The sequence below is a fragment of the Callithrix jacchus genome, chromosome 9 (genome assembly GCF_049354715.1).
Source record: "Callithrix jacchus isolate 240 chromosome 9, calJac240_pri, whole genome shotgun sequence".
In the NCBI taxonomy this organism is placed as follows: Eukaryota; Metazoa; Chordata; class Mammalia; order Primates; family Cebidae; genus Callithrix; species Callithrix jacchus.
The window spans coordinates 71,069,300-71,093,349 of NC_133510.1; the positions used below are offsets into that span (position 1 = coordinate 71,069,300).

A 24,050-nucleotide genomic window follows, 5' to 3' on the forward strand; every position below is an offset into this window, starting at 1 on the left:
AACCAAAAAGGAGCCCAAATAGCCAAGACAATCCTAAAAGCAAAAAGAACAAAGTTGGAGGCATGGTTTGACCTCAAACCATACTCCAGGGCTACAGTAACCAATGCAACATGGTACTGTTATAAGATACAGAGACCAGATAATGGAACAGAATAGAGAACCTAGGAAGAGGGCCTCAAACCTACAACTATCTGATCTTTGACAAGATAACAAAAAGAAGCAATGGAGAAAGGATTTCCTATTCAATAAATGGTGCTGGGGTAATTGGCTAGCCATATGCAGATGATTGAAATGGGACTCTTTTCTTGTACTACAAACAAAAACAATGCAAGACAGATTAAAGAGTAAAATGTAAAAACTCAAAACTATAAAAACCTGGAAGTTAATTTTTGTATGAGATATAAGGAAGGGGTCCAGTTTCAGCTTTCTGCATATGGTTAGCCAGTTTTCCCAACACCATTTATTAAACAGAGAATCCTTTCCCCATTGCTTGTTTTTGTCAAGTTTGTCAAAGATCAGATGGTTGTAGGTGTGTGGCATTACTTCCGAGGCCTCTGTTCTGTTCCATTGGTTTACATCTCTGTTTTGGTACTAATACTCTGCTGTTTTGATTACTGTAGCCTTCTTGTATAGTTTGAAGCCAGGTAGCTTGATGCCTCCAGCTTTGTTCTTTTTGCTTAGGATTGTCTTGGCTATGTAGGCTCTTTTTTGGTTCCATATGAAGTTTAAGGTGGTTTTTTTCCGGTTCTGTGAAGAAGGTCAATGGTAGCTTGATGAGGATAGCATTGAATCTATAAATTACTTCAGGCAGTAGGATCATTTTCATGGTATTGATTCTTCCTAACCATGAGCATGGAGTGTTTTTCCATTCGTTTGTGTCCTTTCTTATTTCATTGAGCAGTGGTTTGTAGTTCTTCCTTGAAGAGGTCCTTCATGTCCTCTGTTAATTGTATTCCTAGGTATTTTATCCTCTTTGTAGCAATTGTGGGTGGGAGTTCGCTCATGATTTGGCTCTCTGTTTGTCTGTTATTGGCATATAGGAATGCTTGTGATTTTTGTACATTGATTTTGTATCCTGAGACTTTGCTGAAGTTGCTTATCATCTAAAGAAGGTGGATTAAAGATTTAAACATAAGACCTAACACCATAAAAACCCTAGAAGAAAACCTAGGCAATACCGTTCAGGACATAGGCATGGGCAACCACTTCATGACTAAAACACCAAAAGCAATGGCAACAAAAGCAAAAATTGACAAATGGGATCTAATTAAACTTAAGGGCTTCTGCACAGCAAAAGAAACAATCATTAGAGTGAACTGGCAACCAACAGAATGGGAAAAATTTTTGCAATCTACCCATCTGACAAAGGACTAATATCCAGAATCTACAAAGAACTAAAACAAATATGCAAGAAAAACACAAACAAGCCCATTCAAAAGTGGGCAAAGGATATGAAAAGACTCTTTACAAAAGAGGCCAACAAACATAGGAGAAAATGCTCATCATCACATTTGATTTGCATTAGAAAAATGCAAATCAAAACCACATTGAGATAACATCTCGCACCAGTTAGAATGGCAATCATTAAAAAATTAGAAGACGACAGATGCTGGGGAGGATGTGGAGAAATAGGAATACCTTTACACTGTTGGTGGGAGTGTAAATTAGTTCCACCATTGTGGAAGACAGTGTAGCGATTCCTTAAGGATCTAGAAATAAAAATACTATTTCCCAGCAATACCATTACTGGGTATGTACCCAAAGGATTATAAATCGTTCTGTTATAAAGACACATGCACATGTATGTTCATTGCAGCAGTGTTTACAATAGCAAAGACCTGGACCTGGAACCAACCCAAATGCCCATCAATGATAGACTGGATGAAGAAAATGTGGCACATATATACCACGGAATACCATGCATCCATAAAAAAGGATGAGTTCATGTCGTTTGCAGGGACATGGATGAAGCTAGAAACCATCATTCTCAGCAAACTGACACAAGAACAGAAAACCAAACACTGCATGTTCTCACTCATATGTGGGTGTTGAATAATAAGAACACATGGACACAGGGAGGGGAACATCACACACTGGGGTCTGTTGGGGGGTGGGGGGCTGGGGGAGGAATAGCAGGGAGTGAGGAGATTGGGGAGGGATAATATTAGGAGGTATACCTAATGTAGGTGATGCGGGGATGGATGCAGTAATCACGATGGCATGTGTATACTTATGTAACAATCCTGCACGATCTGCACATGTACCCCAGAACTTAAAGTAAAAAAAGAATCTTGGAAGACAACCTAGGCAATACCATTCTGGACATAGGAACTGGCAAAGATATCATGATAAAGATGCCAAAAACAATTGCAACAAAAGCAAAAACACACATGGGATCTAATTACACTTGAGAACCTCTGCACAGCAAAATAACTTATCAACTGAGTAAACAGATAACCTATAGAATGGGAGAAAATATTTGCAAACTATACATCTGACAAAGTTCAAATATTCAACATCTATAAGGAACTTAAACAAATTTACAAGAAAAAAATAAACAACCCCAGTAAAAAATGGGCAAAAGATATGAACCAATACTTTTCAATAGAAGACATACATGTGGCCAACAAGTATATGAGAAAAACCTCAGTATTACTGATCATTAGAGAAATGAAAATCAAAACCACAATGAGATACCATCTCACACTAGTCAAAATGACTACTACTAAAATGTAAGAAAATAACAGTTTCTGGTGAGGTTGCAGAGAAAAGGAAATGCTAATATACCCTTTTGGTAGGAGTGTAAGTTCGTTCAACCATTGTGAAAAACAGTGGGGTGATTCCTCAGATAGCTAAAAATAGAACTACAATCTGAACTAGAAATCTATTACTGAGTATGTATCCAGAGGAATAGAAATTATTATGCCATAAAGACATGTGCACACTATACATCTGAAGAAGTTCTCATATTGTCACAATTCACAAGAGCAAAGACATAGAATCAACGTAAATGTCCATCGATGACAGATTGGATAAAGAAAATGTGGTACATATTCACCATGGAATACTATAGAATCATAAAAAAGAGAGAGATTATATCCTTTATGGGAACAGGAGGCCATTATCCTTAGCAAACTAACACAGAAAACCAAATACTGCGTGTTTTTGCTTATAAATGGGAGTTAAATGATGAGAACATATGGACACAAAGGGGAACAGCACACACTGGGGCCTACTTGAGGATGGAGGATGGGTGGATGGAGAGGATCAGAAAAATAACTATTGGGTACTAGGCCTATTATTTACTTGGGTGATGAAATAATCTGTATAACAAATCCCTGTGACACAAGTGTACCTATATAACAAACCTGCACATGTACCCCTGAATCTAAAAGAAAAGTTAAAAAAATTGCTTTCATTTTTATTTTAAATAAGCTTCACTGAGATATAACCTACATATGATTCACCAATTTTTAGTGATCATTGATCACTAAAATTTGATCATTTTGACAAATGCGTATATGTATTAATCACCATGACAATCATAATACTGAATATCTCCATTACAACAGCTTGTTTCCTCCTCCCACTGCTTGGCTCTTGGCAACCACAGATCAACTTCCTATGAATATAGTTTTTATTTTCCTACAATTCCACATAAATGGAATCAAAATAAGGTAGTCATTTGTGTCTGGGTTCTTTCCCTTAGCATAGTGATGTTGGTATATTTATTCATTCCACCATACATATATATGAGCAGGAATCTTTGTGAAGACATATGTGATCATCTATCTTGGTAAATACCTATGAGTGAAATTGCTGTGCCACATCGTACATATGTGTTTACCTCTCTAAGAAACTGCCTAACTACTTTCCAAAGTGTCTGTACTATTCTGTATTCCCATTGGCAATATATGAGGATTGCAATTTTCTCCAAATCCTTGCCGATATTTGGTATCGAAGATATTTTTCATTTAAAAACATTGTAGTGAGCATAAAAAAGTTGAATTTTTACTTAAAAACTTCTCATGAAGAAAACTCCAGGTCCAGATGTCCTCATGGTTAATTTTAACAAACATTAATAGAAAGAAATAATACTAATTATAAACCAAATTTTCCAAAATATAGAAGCAGAAATATATTTCCTAATTCATTTCATGAGATTATGATACCAAAACCAGACAAAAACGTGCAAGAATAGAAAACTCTGAACAAATTGAACAAATATCCTCATGAATATACATGCAAAACTTACTATCTCAACATCATCAAGTGAAATCCAGCAATATTTAATCAGTAACATTTCATGACAAGATGGGATTTACCCCAAGAATGCAAGGTTGCTCTTAGCATTCTAAAATCACACAATGTAATTCACTGCATTATTAGACCACAAAAGGAAAGCATATGATCATCTAAATAGATGCAGAAAAAGCCTTTGATAATGTTTATCTTCCACTTATAATTAAAAAGAAAAGAACTCATCAAACTAAGAATACATGAGAACACCCTTAACTTGTAAAGGGACGTACATATCTAAAAAATCGAGAACGAACATTATATTTAAAGGAAAAAACACTGAGTGTTTTCCCTCTTAGAGAACAAGGCAAGGATGCCTGTTTCGCCACTTCTATCCAAGACTGTAGTGTAGCTCTGGCCAGTGTAGTTAAGGCAAGAGAAAAAAATATACATAGATTGAAATGAAAAGAGTAACACTCTATTAATAAATTAATGGAGAAAATTTAAGAAATTTACAAAAATTTAATAGAACTAGTCAGTTTATCAGTCACAAGGTACAAAGGACAAGATATTAAAAATCAATCGTATTTCTATACACTAGCAAGAAAACAAAGTACATTACTACATCACTACATTTGATTTTAATAGATGAAGCTAGAGTGCTATTTAGCTTAGACTGAATGACTTTATTCTTTTTAAATTTGGGGGCATCCAGATGGGTACAAATCAATGAGAATTTTTATTTCTCTGACTGCTACTGAATTTCTGCATATTTTCATCTTTTGTGAACCATTTGATGTTCACAAAAGTGAACCATTTGCCTATACTTATCTTCTACTTCTTCTTTGGAGCATTTGTATTTTGCTTATCTACATGTAAGTATTCTTGGAATGTCAGATATCTTATCTCTTTCCTGTAATATTTGTCAAAAATATTTTTCTAGCTCTATTATTTCTCTATTAACTTTGCTTGTGGAATTTCTGTCATTCAAAAGTTTAATTTTATGCAGTCAAATACACTTTTTATTATAGCATTTTCTGTGTAAATCTCCTAGCCTGGCTGAGAAGTTCTTCCTCACCTCACAAGTGTGCATTGTCTACATGTTCTCTTCTAGTACCTTCTCATATAAAACAAAAACAACTCAGAAATTATTGCAAACTGCATGAGATGGATGTAAACTATTCTATGTTATGAATATATGGCCACCTGTGACAGATGCATTTGCAAGAAAGTTGTTCCTTCTCTACAGAAGAGAAATAAAATCTTCATGACATAGTTTGGCAACTCTGTCTGGGTTTACCATTTTATATTAATTCAGGCTTTTCTTTACAAAATGTATTAGTTGTTCTAATACCTGGTAAAAGAAGTCTTCTCAAAATGCTTTAAATAGTGATCCTTTTCATCCCTTTCTCGTCTATTCTCAAGAATTTATTCTTACAAGTGAATATCAAAATCTTCTTATCAAATCATGAAAAATAGGATTCTAATTAAATTCTTATCAATTGCACATACTTATTTGAAGAAAATTGATATTTTCACTGTCTTTCAAATCATAAACATTGTTTCTCAGTCTCTTCATATATTGTTTTATGTCATTTAAAGAAATATTAACTTTTCTTGTAAAAGTTTCCTCTAAGAACTTCAGAGTTTTTTTTTTTTTTTTTGCCTTTCTGAATGAGTACATTTTCCTGTTTCCATGATATGACAATTTCTAGCACAGGAGAAACTGTCAAGTTTTGTGTACTCATCTTGTACTCAGTGTAGAAGATACTAGATTGAGTCATTCAAGTTTATTCCACTACCTTCTAGAGTTCAAAGTGTAGAAAGCTAAAAAAGCATGGCCTCCCAATATAATTTAGTTCCAATTAGTCAGGTGCATTTTGCTTATATAAATCCTGATGAAAAGAAATAGTTCTTAAGCAGAAACCGTAGCAAATATGTCCTAATTCAGCATTTGGCATCTCCGTCCAGCAGGTGTTGCTACAATGGCGACAGATGTCTAGAAGCCCTGCAGTCAGCAGTAGCAATAGTAGCTCCCTGATTCATCAACTTCCTGCACTGCTGTTATCAGTATTTTTTTCAACAGAAGCAAAGCTATTCTCAGAGCAAGGATATTCATTAGAGAATCTGCGAATAGAGTCTCCTCTTTTAACCCTTCTCACAATTATTATTTAATACAACATTTACGCTTTTAAATAATTTTTTTCTTAGAATGGATTCTATTTTCTGCTAATTGAACATTAATAGATGCACTATCCACATTACAAAACTCTCTTTTTAATTCTTATTAGTTCTCTTAGTTTCGTTTTTAGAGTTTCTTGGATTGTTCTTGGCAAATTAACATATCAACAACAAATATATATAATTTACTCATTTTCTAGTGTTCATATAATGGTTTCATTTTTGCATTTTTAATTAAAGCAAGCACTCACAACAATAATTCAAGAATGCTGGCTGGGCATGGTGGCTCATGCCTGTAATCCCAGCACTTTGGGAGGCCAAGGTGGGCAGATCACCTGAGGTCAGGTGTTCAAGACCAGCCTGGTCAATATGGTGAAACTCTGTCTCTACTAAAAATACAACAGTTAGCCAGGAATGGTGGTGTGCACCTGTAGGCCTAGCTATTAGAGAGGCTGAGGCAGGAGAATCGCTTGAACCTGGGAGACAAAGGTTGCAGGAGCAGAGATTGCCCCATTGCACTCCAGTCTGGGCAACAGAGTGAAACTACATCTCAAAAAACAAAGAAAAGAAAAAGAATGCTTATCATATGGTTTGGATCTGTGTCCCTACCCAAATCTCGTGTTCAACTGTAATTCCCGGTGTTGGAGATGGGGTCTAGTGGGAGGCAATTTGATCCTGGGGGCAGTTTCTCATGGTTTCACACCACCCCTCTTGGAGCTGTCATTGCTATTTTGTTGCTGAAAAATAGGTGGCACCTCTCTGCTCTCTCTCTTCTCCTGCTTGTTCCACAGAAGATGCCTGTTCCCATGTTGCCTTCTGCCATGATTGTAAGTTTTCTGAGGCCTTCCCAGAAGCCAAGTAGATGATCAGCATCATCATCCTGCAGAACTGTGAGCCAATTAAACCTCTTTTCTAAAAATATAAATTATCCAGTCTCAGGTATTTCTTTATAGCTATGCAAGAATGAACTAATACGGCATATAGACAAAGGATAAGAATTAAACATCTTAGGAAAGGTGTCTGTGGGGAGGAGAGGAATAGAAGTAGAATATGAGTTTAAAAGGAAACTGGTGAAGAGTAAAGCCTTTAATAGAACAATGATGATGAAGTGCTATGAACTAAGAAATGTTGTTTAACTCGATCTTCTGTGCATGAGTTATAATTAAATCCATCCATCAGTACATACTATACTATATATGGCACCAGACATATTAAACAGGCAAGGAAGACTTTATTCAAGACTACTGCAATAGCAGAGAGAGAGATTAAACTCAATTCCTCTGATATCAAAGACAGGAGAGTTTTTCAGCACTGTGGTAATCACTTAGAAAAGTACTGGACGACATTAGCAGGGAAGTTGGTCAATGGAATGCGTCCACCACATGAAGTTATTCCTGAGTTTGCTACATTTTTCTCCGTGATTAGGCCATCTGTGTTGGCATCTAAGTTGTGTTTCTATCCTCCCACAGTGAATGGGAGACAGAGATGCTTTCTCCTTCAGTGTTTGCATTTCAAAGAGATAGTTCCCAGGTCCTTAAGAAAGATTATTCCCTGGGTTGTAAAACTGGCAAGAGGATTGGAGAATATTTATATCTATTTCAAAGAAGCAGAGAGAGAATTTGCAATTTCAAGTTTTCTAAAGTAAATGCTCTAAGAAAAGAATAACTAAGGCTTATACTTAGGAATAGACCTGTCTAAAGTTTAGTCAAACTGAGATGAATGCTAAGGTTGTCTTGGTCAATACATATACACATACAAGGAAGAAATTTCTAAGATAATAAGGTCAAAAATTTGCTTCTGGCTGAACCCAAGGAATGCAGACATCAACTCAGCTCCCTCCTGGGGCTGCAGGCTTAGCTGCCCACCCACTGGGTATTATCAGCTAGCTGCTTTTCTGAATGGCTGGATTTTAGAAGTCTTTATTTGCATCGCATTTTGGGAATAATATTTAGAACGATAAAAGAAAGTAGTGAAAAAAAAAAAAACCAACTGTAGAATCGTGTTTGAAATCGTCTGGGCAATTGCTCACATATCTATTTGTCAAGAATCAGAACTTCTCAAAATTATATTTCTCTTTTCTTTGGATTCAGCACAAGATTAGAAGAATCTAGAAAAGGGTTTTGAGCTCTTTACCTGGAAGACTCCTGGCACATATTTCTTTTTTCTAATATTGAGATCTAGATAGATGAAAGAAGTCTGTTCCTAGAGAAATAGAGTTGTTGTTCTTTTCCAGCTGTGTGAAGGTTTACTTGGGCATTTGTTAATGGGTCAGAGTACCTGGAGCCTTTTTCCACTGGGGATGACAAGAGTTAGTTCTTCCTTGATATCTCTGACCAGCTCCTCTGGCACTTACCACTTCTTTTCATCCCTTCCTCCCGTCCACGTCTCCCCTCTTCTGTACTTTCTTTGTCATTGAGCTCTCCCGCAGCTCTGCTCTCATAGTGGGGTCATTCTCTCCTATCCCCCATCTCCATCCATCCCTCTTTGATCTTGTTTTTATTTATCTATTCACTAACATGTTCTTATCTGCTCTCAGAGTTGACTCTTCTTTTGCTTGGGAACATGGAAGGATTAAAATTAAGGCAATGGATAGCATCAAATTCTAATAATAACAAATTGACTAATTGTGCTGAGCACTGCACATGTTATCAAAATAAATTCTTAAAACCATGTGACAGAGATGTTACATGCCATTTTATGGCTGGAAAAAATTGAGATAAGAAAGGCTTAAAACCCTTTCAAAGTTCATAGAGCTGGTAAGAAACAGAACTAGGACTTTATAACCTCATCCCAAGTATGTCTTCAAGGCCATTTTTATTTTCATATATCCTGCTGCCTTCTCTGGTCTTTGGGGCAAAGAGTCTGCATTTCTTCAGGGTAATAAAACTTCAGCGAAGCTGAAATTAGAATTCTGGCACTGCCCAGTCTAGAAAAGATAGAAGAGAGGACATTAAGAGGTATTTTGAGTTTCCTGTGGCTCAACTGATTATCTCAACCAACATCCCACACCCCACTTTTGTGGATGCCAGAGCATTGATTTTTCTGCTCTTACAATGATCTCTAATTCTGTCCACCTATCAGAAAAAGAAAAGGACGCTATCTCTGGGCTATGTTACTTGGGGTCTACTTTTTTTTTTTTTTTTTTGAGATGGAATCTCCCTCTGTCACCCAGGCTGGAGTGCAGTGGTGCGATCTCGGCTCACTGCAACTTCTGTCTCCCGAGTTCAAGCAATTCTCCTGCCTCAGCCTCCTGAATGGCTGGGATTACAGGCATGCGCCACCACACCCAGCTAATTTTGTATTTTTTTTTTTTAGTAGAGACGGGATTCACCATGTTGGTCAGGCTGGTCTTGAACTCCTGACCTTGTGATCCGCCCACCTAGGCCTCCCAAAGTGCTGGGATTGCAGGCATGAGCCACCCGTGCCTGGCCTGGGCTCTACTTTTTAAATTTTAAAACTGTAACATATTAAAATTTTGAAAACATCATATGGTTTCTTTTCTAAAAGAGAAAAAATGAAGCAACAGAAAAATCTTCATCTTAATCAAAATAACAACAGAATTCCCTGTGTCCCTGTTTCCTTTACATACTCAGCCACTACCTTCAAAAACCTCAATTTCAACCACATTATTCTAACATAGTCACATCCTTTTCTAATTAATATGATTTGGTGTTCCCAAGTCAGCCATTCCTCACATGCATTGAGAATGCTGATCCTTGTGTCTGCCACATTTTCATTCTCATGCCACTCATATCATCACTTCTCTTCTTACTCAGACTAAATTCACTTGTTAAGTCGTCTGTCCCTCTAACCCCTCACATGTCTGACATAAAGGCAAGTTACTCTTCACACATACCAAACTGGAGAAAAATCACACAACAATGACCACTGGACTCAAATTTATAATAAAAATATTGACTAGAGCTTCCACACTACCATGAATCCAACACTAGCCTGCCTAGCACTCTCTTATTGATGACTTACCTTGCACTTTGTTGACAACACAGAGGCAATACATAGAGAATACCCTTCCCTTCCAGACACCAACATTCCTACCTTCCCTGTACTACTTTATACATACTTTGCTTTCCTTCATTTTGCAGTAGATAAGGAATCTCTATTCCTGAGGTGGTCTCCACTATTCTCTGGATCATTTTGGAATTCTCATTTGCAATAAATTCACACCTTGAATCATCCCCTTTACTAATGCATTAGCAATTTCTCCCTGCTTTGGCAAATGCTATGGTCTGTTTTCCATCTAAATATTTTTTTTTCTAGCAAACCTAGGTGTCCATCAATGTTGGATTGGATACAGAAAATGTGCCACATACACACCATGGAATACTGTGCAGCCATAAAAAAGAATGAGATTATGTCATTTGTAGCAACATAGATGCAGCTGGAGGCCATTATTCTGAGCAAATTAGTGCAGGAACAGAAAACTAAATACCTTATGTTCTCACTTATAAGTGGCAGCTAAACATTGGGTACTCATGGACATAAAGATGGCAACAGTGGACAGTGGGGACTACTAGCGGGAGAGGGAGGAAGGGGGACAAGGGTTGAAAAACTAACTGTTGGGTATTATGCTCACTACCTTGGTGATGGGATTAATTGTACCCCAAACCTTAACGTCACACAATCTACCCATGTAAGAAACCTGCACAGTTACCCTCTGAATCTAAAACAAAAGCTGAAATTACAAGATTAAAAAAATACCTAATGGCATCAGACTGGACTAAGGTTGAGGGTATAGAATATAACAAAATTAAAGATGTAATTGTGTCTAAAGAATTAGTGAAGATGGTTCAGAATTTGAACCTTGATTCCAAGGTCAAGAAATAATGTGCAAAAGGATTTAAGACTTGGAGGAAATAGGGGAACAGAAAACGAAGTTTAAAAACATTTATTTTTTTCCAAGTGGAAGTTTTCTGTTTGAGGATGAGGAACCACAGCATTGTCTCTGAGTTCATCCTTCTTGGGATGTCTACTGATGCTCACATTCAGGCTCTGCTCTTTCTGCTGTTTCTGGTAGTTTACTTCCTGGTCCTGATAGAGAATTTGGTAATGCCACTGGTAATGAGAGCTGATTCCACCTCTGCATAACCATGTGCTTCTTTCTGAAATGTCTTAGCTCATTTTTCTGCTGTCACAGAATACCACAGATTGGGTTATTTATGAAAAAAAGAAATGTATTTGACTCATGAATGTGAAGGCTGGGAAGTCTAATATTGAGGAGTTGCATCTGGTGAGGGCCTTCTTGCTGTGTCATATAACATGGTGGAAGGGCAAGCATACACATGAGACAGAGGGGAAATCATACCAAACTCATCCTTTTTATCAGAAACCCATTCCATGATAACAACATTAATCATGAGGATGGAGCCTAATCATCTCTCTCTCTCTCTCTCTCTCTGAGATGGAGTCTCCCTCTCTTGGTTTGGCTGGAGTGCAGTGGCATGGTCTCAGCTCACTGAAGCCTCCGTCTCCTCGGTTCAAGCAACTCTCCTGCCTCAGCCTCCCAAGTAGTTGGGATTACAGGTGCCCACCGTTCTTCCTGGCTAATTTTTGTATTTTTAGTAGAGATGGGATTTCATCATGTTGGACAGGCTGGTCTCAAACTCCTGACCTTAGATGATCCACCTGCCTTGGCCTCCCAAAGCGCTAAGAGTAGAGGCATGATTCACTGTGCCCAGCCATCTCTTAAGGACTAATTGCCTCTTAAAGGCTCCACCTCTTAATGCTGATAGAATGGCAATTAAACTTCAACATGAGCTTTAGAGGAGTAGGTGTTGTTTGAGCCAATATTAAATATTGAGAAGCCCACCATCCTCAGAAGAAAGGACATTCCAGTCAGAAGAAAGAGCTAATGCAGAGGCCTTGGCACAGAAGAAACTTGAGTTAATTGTAGACACAAAGAAGTCTGCATGACTGAAGATCAGCAAGTGATGGGTATAAAAGGCTGTCCACAGTCAGATCCCATAGTCACTTTTGGACCATGATGTCAGGAATTAGTGTTTGATTCTCAATGATATGGGAGAGTTTTGAAAGATTACTCTGACTTTTCTATGGAGGACTAATTGTAGAAGGACAAGAGTAGAATCAGGGATGATGATTAGGAGCTATTGCAAGACTCCATGTGATGTATGATGGTATTTTTTTTACTAAGATTGCTCAGAGAAAAAGAGAAGAGAAATTTGGGATTTGTTTTGGAAGTACGGTTATAGAGCTTGCTGCTACGTTAGATATAGACCAGAAAAGAAAGAGAGGGCTCGAGGTAAGTCTAAATTTTCTCTTGGGCAACTGGGTAGATGATGGTACATCATTTACTAAAGTCAGGATAATTGGGGAAATGCACATTAGGAGGGCAAAAATTGAGGATTTGTTTTCTGTTAGTTTGGCTCGTTGGTTGCATTATGAATAAAATGCCCAAATATGTATTAGACATCAGAGTGGAATGTCAAGTATCCAGTTGTGTATATTATTTTGAAGCTCTAGGGAATGGTCAGGGCTAATATTTGGAGTATATGTAGTATTCAGAGCTGTAAGACTGGCATAGAACATCGAAGGAAAATGAAGCACAAATCCTGGAAAGAAGCCCTACAACATGCCAGCATTTCTAGTTCAAGCTGAGGATGATTCAGCAAGAGAAACTGAGGCACAGCAGCCATTGCATGCCTCAAGAGGAAAATCATAAAGTTTTTGTATCACAAAAGCTGAGAAAAGAGACTGCTTCAAGAATAGAGAGGTCAGCTGTGTTGAGTGCCACTGCAAATTCAAATAAGAAAAGAACAGAAAAGTTACCCTTGGGTTTTCTAACATTGGATTTGAAAGTAGTTGATAATATTGATGAGAGAAGTTTCAGCTGGCTAGGGTAAGATGAAAATGGAATGGTAGGTGAAAAAATAGAGAAATCAACCACAGTTAACTTTATTGAGAAGTATTCCTGTGAAGGAGATTGAGAAAATAAAGCAGTATGTTTAAAGGATGCGAAGTCAAGGGAGTTCTTTTTTGTTTTTTTGTTTTTGCTTTGGTTATCGTTGTTTTTAGTATTTTTAAAAATACTGAAGTTTGGGTGTTCATGGATATGGTCAAGATAATATCATACCAGGATTTTAGGTAGAATGGAGGTAAACAAACTTTGAATCACTTCTACAACCACTGATGGAAATGAGTTCTTGATGATGTTCAAATGGAGGCTGGATGAACACTTATTGGAGATGCTGAATAGGGCTGATGTATTAGGTTGGAGATAGAAATAAAGTGATCCATGTGATCTTTTATGCTCCATAGACTCCCGCAATTCTAGAAAAAAGGGTTGTCTGTTTGCATTTGTGTGAGAGAATGTGGGTTAAGTATGTGTGCATGCAGGTGTATAGTAAAGATCAGGTCCTGCCAAACCTGAGGAGGCCCCGGCTGGTCCCTGGCTAGCAGAAGGGTTAGCAAGCCTTCAGTGCCTTACTCTCTGTCTTTCCCTAGATCACAAAAGTGGCAGGATTGGATGCCCATCCCAGGGGCCCAGATCACTGGATACTAATACTTTCTCTATGTGTATGAATTAGTCCCCAGGGACTTGGGGCCCGGATGACTCTCTCTCCTTCTCCAAGGACCAGCCTGGTGCATGGATACCAAGTAGGAAAATACTAGAAAGAATGAAAAAACTCACACAAACTGGTTAGGAGCCATCCTCTGAACCAGGTAATGAGGAGGAAGAAAAAGAGGATGGCCCAAGCCTCTTAGAGGTACTGACTCAAACCAGAGCCCATGCCTGCCAACACACTAGCCTTTATCCAGAACTAAACACATATTGAATATTGCTTAAATGCAGTAACCATACAGTTGTCAACTGGTTGGAAAAGAAAATCAGTTTTTCCAGAGACCTGCCTGAGTTCTTTGAGCGCCCCACATCATTTGTTTCTCAAGGCAGTAAGTAGGAGTTCAGGTCTCCAGGAAGAACTGGAGTCAACAGTCCTTGTCAGCCCTTCCCATACCACCAGATGTGAGGAATCTTAATAAGCAATTGTTCCAAACTTTTCATTGCACAGCACAGAGAACTGGCTCAGAAAGAGGAAGCAGAAAGCGCCTTGCCAAATTCACAAAAGTAGGTCATGAACGGAGCTGGAATAAGATATTTTAGGAAGTTGAACAGTTTGTCGCTTTATCAATCTGTAATTGTTTGTCCTTTTCCTTCATTTATCAGATTTTGGACAAAAGGCTACGATTCCTTTGGAATAAATTAGTGGGGTTGAAGAGCCATAGCTGGTAGGTGGGGAGCTGGATGGAAGCCAATGAGGAGCAATCCCGAATTATGGGTAACAGTGAGTTTGGAGTATTCTCATTTTCTCTGGTGGGGGATTTCCTAGCTAAATGTCAAGAGTTTTGGTTGAAATTAATTTGAGAGTTCATTTAGCTCAGGGTCCCATCCTCAGGCAACACAAAATAGGTAGAAAGCACAGACTAATTGGGCAGTTCCATAGAATTTTTCAGGATAAAGCAAACTCTATAATCCCCATTCACATTCTTGTCATAAAAATTTCAAAAGTTTCATTCCATAAAAGGCAAAATAACATGTGTCTACAAAGATTTACTCATGGAGACCACAAAGCCTGTAACTAGAGTGTGAGATGAAGGAAGAGAAGAACATCTTTGATACCACTTGTCCGACTCCACAGGAGCACAGCATGCTTCACTTCAAACACTCTCTTTTCTTCAAAAGCTTTTCTTTTGCCTTCTCTACCAGGGACCTTTCAGTGCAGAGAAGTCCCAGCCTTCAACTTCCTCAGTGGCCTCAGGACTGTCCTCTTGTTCAGACAAGCTTCCTAGACCACACACTTGGGACTGAAGAGTGCTGGACAGAGGGCAAGCAAAAGGCAGAAAAACTAATGGAAAAATCCAAGTGCTTGAGCCATTTTTATGCTCCAACTGAGCGGCCAAGGCTCCTTCTTACAGAAATGGTTTCTCAGCCAAATTCAATTTTATTAGAGGGTATGTAGGGCAAAAATAGAACAGTAAAAGGAAGATATGCATATTCCTTATTGGAATTAGGCTTAGTTAATTGCTGACTTTGAAGCAAAAAGGTAGAATGTGAATTTATATTACTCCACCCAAAAAGATATTTTTCATTAAAAGTATAAAAAACTATTTTTGAAAAAGTAAAATCAGGCTGAGCATGGTGGCCTGTAATCCCAGCACTTTGGGAGGCCAAGGTGGATGGATCGCCTGAAGTCAGGAGTTTGAGACTAGCCAGGCTAACATGGTGAGCCTCTTCTGTACTAAAATACAAAATTAGCCAGGCATGGTGGGACACACCTGTAATCCCAGCTACTTGGGAGACTGAGGCAGGAGACTGTTTGAACCCAGGAGGCAGAGGTTGCAGTAGGCCGAGATTGTGCCATTTTACTCCAGCCTGGGCAACAAAAACAAACTTTGTCTTAAAATAAAAAACAAACAAATAAATAAATAAATAAAATCAAAAGAATTGTCTACTCTGTTACCACCCTAACAACTCAGTTGTTTATTTTTCCATTTAAAGTTCCATATAAGCCTCTATGGTATGCACATTTTTATATAATCAAATGAATTTAAACTGTTTTCTGATCTTCTTACTAAGCATGTCAACAATATTTCCTGTTTCTGCCTCTTCTCTATAATTATTATTTTAATCATTAGAAAATATTCCATTATGTGTTTCTACTAAAATGTAGCAGCTATTCCTCAGTTATTAGACCTTTGGGTTGATCCTAGTGAAACTGTCTTGAAAAAAATATTGAAATATAAATTTTTCACACACAGACTATTTTTCTCTTCTTTTCAATCATTTGCTTAGGATACATTTTCAAAAGAAATTTGAGATTTCATCTTGCCAAAAGTATTGTATCAACACATAATGCTTCCAACAACATGGAAGGACATATCAGTCTCACCAAATCTTGCTAGCACCAGGTTTTATAATTTAAAATCGTTTTTATATAAATAGATTTAGACCTGGTGTCACCATCAGGTTTCAATGTACAGATATTTGCTTATAAATAGAGTGGAAATATTTCATGATATTGATAGTATAGGCGTAGGATTTCAGGCTATTTATGTTACCATTTTAGTTTTGCCCCAGAAATTGCAGAAGCTAGAAACCATTGGGGAAGGAGAGAACCTGAAGACAAAGGGGCCACAAATAAGACTTCTGAAGTCATTCAGTGCTAGATGATAAATCTCATAAGGCAAATATGGTAGAACAGTATTGAAAGAGGAAAATTTAAAAATACTGAGGAGACAAATAAAAGAATAATAACATTTGTTAGGCAGAGATGGGAAGACTCCCTTGTGCTTAGCAGTGTGTTTAGACTAAACCAAGAAGAATCAGCTAAGCGCTAGTTAAGCTAGTTCCTATCAGAAATAGGGAGTTCAAACACTAGTAAGCTGCATTTGTTTTGCAATAAATTATACTCTGTTAAAGACATGTTATTATCCTTATTTTTTTCCAACAACATAACACGGCCTTTCTGTGGTAAACTAAGTAGTTCAAGGTTTCCAAGCAAATCCAATAGTGTTGGAACTAGGATCACAAACCAGACTTTATTGTTGAAAATAATTCATTTTTATATAATGTGTTATGTAAACCTTGATAGATATATTAGATGAGAAAATGACGATTTAAATTTGCTTGTTTGCCCAAAGTCAGATGCATGACCTGAGGCATCTGAGCAGAGCTGAGATTCATATCAAGGTCCTCTGACTGTAAGGCCCCATCACCATCCATTCAAGAGAGCCACAGTGGCTTCAAACTGTCCCCTTCCATGAAAGAAGGCCATAGGCATTACAGCATATATGACATCATACTCCCAGGAGAGCTTACAGTCTCACTAATGGGGTTGCTAATGAATTATGCATTCATTTATATATTTGTTATTTTATTTATTCAACAATCAAAATATTTTTGTGGGCCAGGCTTGGTGGCTCATGCCTGTAATCCCAGCACTTTGGGAGGCAGGTGGATCACCTGAGGTCAGGAGTTTGAGGTCAGCTTGGCCAACAGGGTGAAACCCTGTCTCCAATAAAAATACAAAAATTAGCCGGGTGTGGTGGTGGGTGCCTATAATCCCAGCTGCTACTAGGGAGGCTGAGGCAGGAGAATAGCTTGAATCATGGAGGTGGAGGTTGCAGTGAGCTGAGATCACACCACTGCATTCCAGCCTGGGCAACAGAGCAAGACTCCATCTCTCTCTCTCTATATATATGATCTCTAGAATGCATTAAAATAGAATAGACTTGTGTAAGAACTAGCTTTTTGATGTTTTTATTCATTTACTCTATAAACCTTTACTAAATACCTACTAAATGCCAGGCACCATGCTTAGCTCTGAAGATAAAATGATGAAAAATATTGACAGAGTCCCTACCCTCATGGAACTTACTCAAAATATAGAGGGGCATGAAACAAATTCATTCGGTCATTTAGCCATTCAACAAATATTTACTCTGAGCCCTTTCTACATTCTAGGAACTCTTCTAATAAGCGCTAGGGATACAGCAATGATTAAAACAGATAAAGTCTGGATACCTCATTCTCCATGATGTGTTTATTTCACATTCCATGCCTCTGTCAAAACATCTCATGCACCCCATAAATATACATACCATGTACCCACAAAAATTTAAAAAAAGAAAAAAGTTAATAAAAGCAGATGAAGTTTTTGAGCTTGCATTCCAATGTAAGAGACAATTATAAATATATTATAAAATGCCAGGTGGTAAGTGCTATGGAGCCAAAGCAGGGCAATAAGAGATTGATAGCAGGGGATGGAGACAGGCTGAGGGAGGATGGGGAGACCTTTCTTACATACCCAAAATGTTTTGTTTTGTTTTTGTTACAATGATAATAAACATCATAGAAGAAAAACAAGTATAGCAAAATAGAATTATAGTGTGCAGGGTGTAAAGGCTTCCCTGGGGAAAAAGTCCCCTGGGCTGAGACCTGAAGTTTCTTAAGAGGATAGACATAAAAGAGGAATGAGGCGGGAGTGGGTGGGTTGGTGAGGATGGACCTGGCAGGAAGGGTCACGGGGCACTTCCCCTCTTTGGGCCTCAGTCTCCCCACCTAGGAAGAAAGGGCATTGGGCTCCATGATCTCCAAGGCATCCTTCAGATCAGAGACTCGGGTCCATGACTGACATACTGAATGAGTGCAGGGATCCTTTGTGAGTCTCTCTTCCTCTCTTTCCTGTTCAATGTTTCTGTCATATGGAACTCTGTCCTAAAGCATCTTCTCTCTTGAGTGGGTTTTCTCTGAGTAAGCTTGTCAATGACAGTTTAACTCATATATTCAGCCCAAATATCTCTTCTGAACTTCAGGACCCTACATCCAAGTGTCTTCTGGATATCCCCTCCTTATCTGTAGGCTCATCAGAGACAACATTTTCAAATCATCTTCCCCACAAACATTCATTTTTCTGGGCCATCTATTTTGGTAAATGGGGCCCCTCCATCTCCAAAACCAGAAACCTGAGAATCATTTTGAATTCATTTCCCTTTACCTTAAATATCTAATTGGGGGATGACATCCTTTAGCATCCAACTCAATAACATTTCTCAAATCTGTCTCTTCTAGTTTACCTTCAGTGCTAAACCTCTGTTAGCCTACCTCTGACCAGTGTTCTGCTATACTCTCCAAGTTCTCCTTCCACAGATGAGATGTTCTCATGGATTGTGACCTCACCTCCTTCAAATCTTGGTTCAAGGGATACTGTCTCATTTCATCCTTTCCTGACCACTGTATTTTACACTGCAAACCTCAGCTGCCTTCCTCTACCCTGTCCCCATTCACAGTCTCCCTTTCCCTCATCTGTTACTTTCCATAGCACTTTCTAACACATGATATTTATTTATTATGTCTATTATTTCTTTTCTGTCTTTCTCAATTAGAATGTAAGCTCTCTGAGGACAAGCATTTTTGTCTGTTGTGTTCAATGGCATATACTAGGAGTCTAGACCTGTGCCTGACACATAGTAGGTACTCGACAATTATCTACTGAATGAAAGAATCAATGAAACTGCCCTAGCTATATGGTCCAGCTTGTCTTCCACATATCCAGGGTAAACTACCAATCTTATCATGTGACCCCGTGCTTGGCATCATATGCTACCTTGCATCCCCTTGCAGCCATCTACGCCAGGCTAATGAAGTTCCTGAGTGAGATCCTATGATTTCATGCCTTCCTATGTTTGATCACACGGTTTCCTCTTCCTGGGGCGCTGTCTTCCCCAGGGAGAGTAATTATCAGTCAAAATTAGCCTAACCATTGTCTCTTCTCTGAAGGTTTACCAGGTCATACAGAGATAACTGATTCACATTTGTTCTACCACTGTATCCTGTGTGTTAGGTTATTATAGCCGTTATTTTGTTTCTTTACATGTCTATGCACCCCAAGTAAATTCTAAGTTCCTGGAGGGCAGGAATCATGTCTTAATCAAGTTTTGTATCCTCAGAGCCTGGTATGGTGTCCAGCATTTGGATGCTTGTTGAAAATCTGTTGAATAAATAAATGGGTATTAAGGAAACAGTCTAGGAGGATGGACTTTGGAATGCTGCATTCCTCCAGAATTGAAGTAATGATGGGGTTGATGGGTGTGACCCAGAAAGAAACTCCTTGGCTTCATAGTTCTTTATTTGTATCTTTAAGCTGAAAGTAACATTATTTATTATTTATTTATTACAAAAGTGGCACTCCTGTGCATCTGGAATGACTCAACTGTGTTATATTTCTTCTTAGGGCCAGTTTCTCTAATGATGAAAAATCTCATCATCATTACTGAGTCTGTCCTTATGGAATCATCTAGAAATCCTCAGACGCAGACCATGCCCTGTATGCTCCTGGTGATTTACCTGTTGTCACTGACAAATAATCTGATGGTGATCCTGGTAATCAGGACCAATTCGCACCTTACAACACCCATGTACTTCTTCCTAGGTCACCTGTCATTACTAGATCTTGGCTTTCTTTCAGTCCCCATGTCCAAGATGCTGCAGCATGGGCAGTGGGATTCCTGAACTCCTTGACAAGGAATCTTTCCATTTACAACTTACACTTCTGTGGCCCCATTGTCATCCCTCACTTCTGCTGTGAGCTGCCTTCACTCTTCCCTGCTGCCAATGAGGTTCTTCTTGTTGGATCATGTACATGGATTGGATTTGTGACTTTTTTCTGGTCCTCTCTTCTTACTCTAACGCCATCTCTGCCTTTTGTTTTTCTAGCCATTTGTTTTTCTGAGGGTCAGAACAAAGCCTTCTCCACTTGCTCCTCCCACCTCACTGTGGTGCTTTTGTACTATGGCAAGGTTTTATTTAGGTACATGACCCCTCTCTTGGGTTCCATCTTGGAGCAAGTGGTCTGCCTTCAGCACAGTGTGATCACATCCTTGCTGAAGTCCCTCATCTACAGCCTCAAGAACCAGAAGGTGAAGGCAGCTCTGTGTAAAATGTTGAAGCAGTAAACGTGCCCCTCCCTGTATGGAAGATTCATGTTAAATTTGGTTTGAAGGCAATGAGAAAAAATACTCAAGAGGTTGAAGTATATTAATGGCTAACTCCATCATTTAAGAAAATTGCTGTTTGATGAACATAACCCCTTGGGTATGGGTAATAGAAGATTCAGGTGTGAAATGCCTTATTTTATTATATTTGTCAAGAAAATAAAGACTGAGAAATAGGCACTGGAATGGAGTCATGTGGGGAGATAGAGTTCAAATCTGCTTGTTTTGCTTAAGAGTTTTGAAAGTATAGAACTACCAAGGATTTAAAAAAAATGGGAGTGTGAAATACTCTTCAAGTGTAAACTAGTTACTGATTGAAGATGGTACTGAAGGAAGATTGCTTCATCCACCTGACTTGGGGGCCCCTAAAACGTTGATGTGTCTGATTAGAGGTGACTAACTTTCTGGTTGTCAGAAGGAAAGACACAGATTGTCGAGAAGTTGCCCTAACCTGTTCAAAGGAAGAAGAACTATTTCAGGTGGGCTGATAATATCATTGTGAATGTCTTGCATAGAATCTGGTTGCTTGGTGACTAGAATGGGGACCTCCTTAGGATCCAAGGTGACAAATGTCTGTGCTGTCTCAGAATGATGTTTTACTCAACCTTGGAAATACCAGGTCAATGAGTACACTCAGCATCTGCCAGGCCCATTTAGCCAAGCCTTTCCTGAACCCCCTGTCCAAGTGGACTTGACACACACACTGTTTCTAATGACGTCATTGTTCTTTTGTGTGCTGCAACTACGTATTGGCCCTTCTTTCTTAGAGTGATGTGCACACACATTTAATCAAATAGATTTATTTCTTGTCATAAAAGATATATATTGTGGGGGAACAATAAGCTCAAAACCCAATGTGGAGGCTGGCCCACATGTTCCCTTTAATGAAATACTTACCAGGCACTATTGTGTTTCTACTCTTAAGTATTAAACAAAAGCAAAATTTTCTTTTTATTTGACATTTTCTTAATTTATTAAAACTTGAAATAATAAACATTATTGCTTTGTTTTATATTTTTATTATAAATGTTTTAATCTTAAGCATATAATAAATTCTGTAGAATTGGTAGGGTAAATAGGTAGCAGACGAACAATAGGAATATTTCACACTTTTAAAGATGTGAGTCTAAAACACTCACTTTTCTCAGAAAAAATATACTTCGTCTTAAAGTGTATTTCTACAATATGTGTAATGATTATATATCAATAGAAATTACTGTTTAGGTCAGTTATTCTAAAAACTGACAAGTCATCTGATTTTTTTCAAGGGAAAGGCGAGTTTTAGTCAAGAGTGTAGTCAATCATATACCTAACACCTTAGCATCTGGTTCTCCCCTAGGTGATCCAAATTCAAGATATAGTTAGAACTAACAGGACTTAAGTGACTTTTTTAAATAAAGGAAGAGTTAATAATAACATCATTACACCCTTTCCCCCTTTTTTTTGTATTTTTAAGATAAACTCTCTAAAGTGGATCTATTTAAATCTAGATTATGGGCTAGTGGAAAGGGTGCCCTTCCCCACACCAAACTCTAATAGGGGATACAAATGAAGTCACATAAATTGTTGTTAACGATATGTCATCTGCTTCTCGCAAACACTCCCCTCTTCATCTGCATCCTTGAGGGATGGGTCCAACAACCAGTCTATACCACAATCTCTCCTCCCTTAGGAGACTGAGGAAGTTACTGGCACAAGGTGGCATGCATGCTTGTCACCTACTACAGAACTTCATGCAGTAACTATTCCTGGTGGACTGTCCCACCAGCCTTCCACACATATACCCTGAATGTATGAATTTTGTTGGTGAAAGCATGGCTTACATTGAAACTGCAACCCCTCATCTTCTCTTTCTCATTTTCTCTTCCGTTGCTCGTTATTAGCATTTTATGATCTTGATTTATATTGTCCATAAGTTTGCATAAATATTTGCATTAAATTACAGTCCAGCCAGGAGAATATTAAAGAGTCTAAAAATGCTGCTTGTCCAGCCTAAGAATTGTTTTAAAATCATTTTTTAATGTTTTTCGATTTGATAGGGATTAGATCTAATTCTTTCATTTGTTTGTATTTATTTTTCATCATAAATAATATATATATATGTGTTGAGAGAGAGTCTTGCTCTGTTGCTAGGCTGGAGTACAGTGGCACCATCTCGGCTTACTGCAATCTCCACCTCCCAGGTTCAAGAGATTCTCTTCCCTCAGCCTCTCGACTAGCTGGGGTTTGAGGCATGCACTACCACACCCAGCTAATTTTTGTATTTTTAGTGGAGACAGGGTTTCATTATGTTGGCCTCAATCTCCTGACCTCATGATCTGCCCACCTCAGTCTCCCAGAGTGCTGGGATTATAGGCATGAGCCACTGCACCCGGCCCATAAATAATATTTAGTATTTTCTAAAATGTTTATTAGACATTAGTATTTCCTGTTTTATCATTAGCATACAATTTTTTCTATTTTCCTACTGAATGCATACTATAAATTTTTTACTTGTATGAGGCATTTACTTATTTACCTTTATTTTTAACTTTTTAAAAATTATACTTTAAGTTCTGGGGTATATGAACAGAACATGCAGGTTTGTTACATAGGTGTGCACGTGCCATAGTGGTTGCTACATCCATCACCTGGTCACCTACATTAGGTATTTCTCCTAATGCTATCCCTCCCCTAGCTGCCCACCCCCCAAAAGACCCCAGTGTGTGATGTTCCCCTCCCTGTATCCATGTGTTCTCATTGTTCAACTCTCACTTGTGAGTAAGAATATGCGGTGTTTGGTTTTCCATTCTTATGCTAGTTTGCTGAGAATGATGGTTACTAGCTTCATCCATGTCTCTGCAAATGACATGAACTCATCCTTTTTATGGGTGCATAGTATTTCATGGTGCTTATGTGCCACATTTTCTTTATACACTCTATTATTGATGAACATTTTGGATGGTTTCAAGTATTTGCTATTGTGAACGATGCCATAATAAACATACATGTGCATGTGTCTTCATAACAGAATCATTTATACTCCTTTGGATATATACCCAGTAATGGGGTTGCGGGGTCAAATGGTATTTCTAGTTCTAGATCCTTGAGGAATCGCTATACTG

The 24,050-nt window shown here is 38.3% G+C and overlaps 1 protein-coding gene across 5 annotated transcripts in view; it reads left to right on the plus strand.

The window, feature by feature from the left end:
• Positions 1-24,050, plus strand: part of LOC144577633 (uncharacterized) — an 88,157-nt gene that overhangs the window by 36,879 nt on the left and 27,228 nt on the right. The gene's annotated exons all lie outside the window — the stretch shown is intronic.